Genomic DNA, 6,673 nt, shown 5'->3' on the forward strand with positions numbered 1-6,673 from the left:
GAGTTTCTTGGCGACAGGGTCTTACCAGTGGATCGTGTGAGTCTCGCAACATTTGCTGCAGCGAACAACTAGTCGTTGCATTAGGCAAGTTGTGGAAGTCCTCAATCATCCGAATGTAATAAGTAAATGGGTGTTCCCACAAACGCAACAAGTTAAGCCCAGTAAGTGACATTTCAGTAAAATAACACGTAAATGATAACGTATTTGCACCATTTCACTTTTATCAATTTTATTAATGAATTTACAGGTTCCAAATAAGATTTCATTTATCTGGTGTAATAGGGTGCATTGACTGCACCCATGTAACCATTGTGAAGTTCATGGTAGATGAGCATCTTTTTTATAAAAGTATACCACCCATTAAATGTACAAATGGTAAGTTTTAGCTTATGACACATTTCATTGTTTGACAAGATAATTTTAGTATTAAAATTGAAATTGTTTGTTCTGTGATTTTTGTACAGTTAGTCGAAGGGTTAATATAAATCTGAAATTTTACAAGGTACATGCTGAAGTTAATTATGTAGTTACTTTGTTTAATTCGTAAAATTTGAATAGCATATAGCGTATTTATCTCTGTATCAACCAACAATTTTGTCTATTTTACAGATTTATGATCATAACTTAAAAATTTTAAATGTCGATGCTAAGTATGGTGGAGCCACACATGACTCTTATATGGTCATCCAGGCAAGTGGAACCATACATGCTTGCCCTTCATCAAAATGGTGAAGAAAAGGGCTATTAGGTAAGGAACAAAATTGAACATTTATTCGTAACTACTTTTTGCATAATCTATATGTTTTGTTGTTAGTCTAAACATTTAGGCCTATAACAAAAACAGCTTTAAGTTTTACAAACTAATTGTCAACTGCCTGCCTCCTATGATTAATTGTTAATTTAAACAATCCTAATTGTTTTAGGTGATTCTGGATACCCACAAAGAGCCTGGCTAATGATGCCTATCTTAAATGCTGCATCAGGGTCACCAGAAGAGAATTACACCAGGCGTCTTATCCAGGCCACGAATTGTATTGAACGGTGTTTTGGCTTGCTGAAGACACATTGAAGATGTTTACTTAAGCACTGAACACTTCATTAACATCTCCAAGTCACCAGTAAAATAGTAATTCCATGTGGTGAACTGCATAACATTGCATTGAATGCCAAATTACCCCCACCAGGTGATATGGCTGCGCAACGTGATGTTAAGGGACTACCAGTAGTAGCCAAGATGAGCTAAAACATGGCAGAGCCATGCCCATTTCTTTAGTGAATAGATTGTGATGTAGAAAATGAAAAATAATTATAAATATAAAAATATAATATTATTTTTATTATAAATATTATTTATTTCTTAACTTCAAGACTATTTTGTTCTTATTTTACAAATTCACCTTCAATCTTTTAATTTTAAGTGTTCAGGTACAGTCAAAAGCACATCAAGCTTGACTTTGTACTTTGGACCGTTCTTACCGAAAGCGGCATTGAGTTGGATTTAAATCTTAAAGTGTTAAACTTGACGTGCTCTTGACCCTGTATATACAATATTATACTATTTATTTTTCTTAAGTAATAATATGGTAAACCATATAGGTACAATTTGTTTTACAAAATACAATAAGTATTCTCTTGGTGATAATGATAAGATAAGATATTTATTTATTCACTCTCACATAAGGAAGATTGTACATTATAATTATATGTTAAACAAGACTTAATAATGTCTAAAGTTAGCTACCTTAAACGAGAGTCTGGAGTTCGTACTAGGTAACTAGACCTGTGTTACAAATCTCCAGGCTCCCACCCCGTTACAATTTATTTATTTAGTTTTCAAAAAGTTAAGTATATAATCTAAAAGGAATATAATATAATTTAATTATAATACCTATTATAATTAAATTTCTCATAAATGTATTACCCACTTCATACACCTATTTATTCCCAGTTGGTCCATGTACTTAGTTCTACACCTACCTACTTACAGATATTATTATACAAAGTTAAAAGTGGGTCTGCACAAGCATAACATTTTACTACATCAACTATATGTCATTGGTCAAGAACTAATTTGCTTGTTGTAGTTGAACTTCCTCATTTGACGATGATGGTCTCTGAAAAAGAAAAAGTATTAATATTAGCTAAATGGGTTTGTGATAAAGAATTTAGATTTTGTTCTAGATTATAATGTGGTGTTGTAATGATTGCAGAAGTTATGAAAGGGGATGATTTAAAATTGAATAGGAACAAATTTATTTTTAAAAATTTTTTGTTCTAAGACTATGATAAACTGGTAATGCCATGGTGACAGAATATGTTGAAGGGACATAATATCTATGTGGTACTAACATTGACTAAATGAAATTTTAACTGCCTGTGTGGCCAAACGGTTACCTGACACGCTTAGGTCCAAGGTTCGATTCCCGGGCCGAGAGAAATATTTGAATGGCCTACATTTGTTTTTTTTCAAGAGTTTGGGTGTAATTTGTTGTTGTCTATGTGTGCGTCATTGGCACTCGCGACACCGGGTTTCCCTAGTGCGGGGCTATGTTGAGTGTGTGCATTATTATATTTATGTTGTATTCTATATATATTAATATTTGCTCCTGGATACTAGCTTGACCTACTCCTGCTGACACCCCTAAAATCGTAACCTCCCTTTGTACCAAAGCAGTTAAAATTTGTTGGCTGTCTGGGCCATCACCAGTACCCTCAGCATGTCGCCGTTCATGATAGTGATAAAACCCATTCATTATATATAAATGTAAAATCAAAGAGGTGGGCTAGCTTACTTTATCCCATTTATCGGATGACTTTTCGACACCGCCACGCATAGATCGCCACAGTCGATCACTTCTCAGGCGACCTTGAGCTTCCGACTGGGGCTTCAAGAGGTCGCCGTGCCTGTAACATACACGGTCTTAATTTCTTTTGCTTAGGTTGTACTATATCACGTCATTGTTTACGTTATATCAGTCTCAAGTGGTAATTGCATTTTGATAAGTTTGGATGAAAAATGTATGATTCCTATATTGAGTATCTTTCCATACGTTCTACAAGATCTGAGGATTGCTCCAGACTAGCTCGCAAGCTCGGTTCCATTGCTAAAAAGATGAAGAAAATACTTTTAAAGTTGGAATGTAACATCACAATAAACTTTGCAAGATATCTATTTTACATGAATTATGGGTGACAAAAGTATATCACAGAAGAGCTAAATATAATGTTTCTGCAGATACTTACCTTTAAAATACCTTTGAAATCACTTTTCACGTTTAAAACTACTTTATTCCACTTCAATGCCGCGCGTTTTGTTACGAACATCGACCACTTGTCAAATTCAAAGTGAAGTTTGCCGTCGAAACCGTAGACTATATTTTGATTTTTAACGAATTATCGAATAGAATGAGCGATCGTCAGGCTCTTGTAACTTTGGCTACCAATCTATTATCGTTCACGTCTAATCGATGACGATTGTAGAAATGGAATAGAATGGGAGCGAATGCCACTTGGCTAGGCCCTCTGGCTGGGGCTGCCGCGCTTCTGTAGTGTATCAGGAATGTTTGCTGAAGCACATGTGGATTGTTTTTACGTCACAATACGTAAAGGATGCGTATCCCCAGTGCACAGGGTGCACGGCAGCTCCAACAGTATACTGCACATGATTGTCCACAAAATGTGTTGAATAAAAGGCTAAGAAATTTTAAAATAATGTTTTTTATTATTTAGAAATAAAATGCTCGAAACACTTGTACAAATTTTGGAAGAGAGAGAAATGGCCAACGGTGTTGACCAGAACAAAAATTACCAGTGTTGCTACAATAAGACTAAAAATATTTACTATTTTATTGATATTAATATTATTATACAAATAAACTAAAATTAAACTAAGCTTTTATGTTCTGTACTGAACATAAGTTGGGGCGGGCAAATTTGCACCAACTTTACACAGTTAAGTTTTACATTAAGGACAGGTTCTAAGTTACATTACTTAAATAATACTTGATACATAAAACGGTACAAATACAAATGGTTTTGTTTTTTAATCAACACAGATGGTGTGATACAAGTGACACAATTTTAATTAAAATTTAACAAAGAATATGCTTATCTTACTATTATACAGGGTGGAACGGAACGACCGACAAAGCCGAAAATATCACGTTGACAACCCAACATACATGAGTTTTATTTACTTTAAATGTAAAATCAGAGCAGTTGAAAAATATTCGTCCAGATTTAAAACTTTCGCGGTGCAACAACCCTAAGCGAATCAATCGTGTTAGTACATCTACTGCCCCACAGGCGGCGTTCGTGTCATTGGCACTCGCAGAAGAAATATGTGCTCTCACTTGAATAGGTAATTAAAAAACATTGAACTTACTTTAAATTAAAATGATGTTCGATTTGTCCACGTCCCCTTTACTCTTGCAGACATTCCAGACACATTCCTGGGTGTGCCGGTCATACGCCGATGTGGTTTTCCACGCAAACACACTAATACATTTTACTTGCTTAACACAAGCACTACTTAATAACGCATTATTCCAATAAGTTGCTGTCACAACCCAAAAACTAACAAGTAAACGTTTTTTTGTTGTAAACACGAGAAAAACATGAGACCACGAGTTACCATACAACCAGGCATTTTGAACTAATTTATGAATGAAAAAGTGTTACCAACTAGACTAAAGCAAATATCACTAAACAGAATGGTCCCAGTACAGGTAAAAGACTCCTGAATACTAAGATAAAAATAATATTAAATTATAAACGATTAAACCTAATTAAATACGCGCCAAAAAATACCAATTTTTTTTTGTCGCTAGAAATAAAAGACGCTTTTGATTTCAAATCATCACATAAAGGGACAAAGTCGCTTAATTGGCAACTCTGCATAGAGATGCGCGCGGCGGCGGCGTACGCGTCGAATATCATTGATTATTAAATATCGAAATGTTAATTTTAAAAAGACAATTATGATAAAGAAATAACTTTCGCAACAATCGTATTGTCTGGTATAAGTACCATGAGCAATTTAAAAGTAAAAGTAAAGTAAATGAGGGTCGTTTAATGAATTGTAATAAATAATCAAATTTAATCAAAAATAAGAAAGCGAAACGTGGAGGTGGTCTGCAGACCACTCCACTCCAAGATCCTCCGATTTATTTATTTTTACATTACATTTATTAAAATTTCAACTACACAGCTCAAGTTAACAGAAATTTTAGTTTTAAATGTTGATATCAATAGAATGAACTCTTCGTTTTAAAGTTAGTAAATTCTTGAGTAAATTCTTGTAGTGTAAATTAAAACTATTTCCAAATGCATTCATAAATAGACTAGTACAAAAAAAAACGATCTCCCGTTTATGCTAGCAAAAACAGATAACAGTTATCAAGTGTCCATCTCTAAATTTCTAAGTGACGTGATTGGCTGCCTCAATTTACTATTTTACGTTAGGGCCGGATTAAGGGTTACGAGACTATTGTAATTTGAGTACTTGACACATGTTGTAGAACGTGTTTACTTAATTTAGTTATGTTTATTTAAGTTAGTCTTATCTTATGACGCAGGCAATATGAGTTAAACTCCTGATAGGGTCATTTAGAAAACTTCACTTTTCACTTTTCTTAAGTTGACAACAACTTAAGAAAAGTGAAGTCTAAATGACCCTGTCAACTATGCGTTGTCATAAAGTACCTACAAAGGTTTAGAAACAACATGTTTCCCGAAGATTCTATGAGAGGTGCATTTTTTCGGTAAATGTAAATATTGGGTCGTCAAACACGAAATTTAGGGGTGTTAATTACTCTCAAAGTAATACACTAAAATACCCGCGTAATTAATCATCATTCACATGATGACCGATCAAAGAAAGTGGTTGATCAAAGAAAGCGACTGATGGGGTGCTGATCAACGACGGAGGTCAACGATCTACTAAATTACAAAGTTTTTGCCCTGAGTACCTCCCGGTAGTTGCCTCCAAACAGCTGTGTTTTATGATGTAGGGTTGACAATACAGACTTTTTAAGCAAATCTTTATCATTATATAACTCGGAAACTATTACACTTAGAGCAAAAAGACTTTCAGTACAATTAAGTACATATTTAAGACTCTTCACAGTTTTCCGCTTTGTCGGTCGTTCTGTTCCACCCGGTATATATTATTTGAAATTAAGTATTTTAAAGTTAAACTACATTAAATTTTATAGGGTACATTAATCTAAGGGTAGTGGACATATCTTATTGTATGAACGGGTGTAAATTTTATTATTTGACATTTTTACTTCAACCACTCTTACCTTGTTGTCAGATCCCGGAAAGGTTTTTACAATACGCCTCATGGGCCAGTTCAGTGAAGGGACATTGTTTTGTTTGATAATGACTAGGTCACCTTCTTTTAGACTTACAGAAGAAAACTTCCATTTCGGTCTATTCTGTAATTGAGTTAGATAGTCCTTGCTCCAGACTTTCCAGAAATCTTGTTTGAGTTTTGTGCATATTTGCCAAAATTTTTATCTATTAATGTTTGTTTCCGTAAAGTCTGGTTCAGGTAAACTAGTTAAAGGAGCACCTACAAGAAAGTGCCCTGGTGTTAAATAAGTCAAATCAGATACATCCGAGCTCATAGGGAGCAAGGGTCTTGAGTTTAAAATAGCCCCAATCTGAG

The 6,673-nt window shown here is 34.4% G+C and overlaps 1 long non-coding RNA gene across 1 annotated transcript; it reads left to right on the forward strand.

Moving 5' to 3' along the window:
• Positions 1-245: 245 nt before the first annotated feature.
• Positions 246-1,286, forward strand: LOC113238573. The gene is made up of 3 exons (XR_003311110.1): positions 246-375; positions 610-748; positions 924-1,286. It is a non-coding gene; the product is annotated as an uncharacterized LOC113238573 (long non-coding RNA).
• Positions 1,287-6,673: the final 5,387 nt, after the last annotated feature.

The sequence above is a fragment of the Hyposmocoma kahamanoa genome, unplaced genomic scaffold, assembly GCF_003589595.1.
Source record: "Hyposmocoma kahamanoa isolate Upper Pololo Valley unplaced genomic scaffold, ASM358959v1 96929, whole genome shotgun sequence".
NCBI lineage: Eukaryota > Metazoa > Arthropoda > Insecta > Lepidoptera > Cosmopterigidae > Hyposmocoma > Hyposmocoma kahamanoa.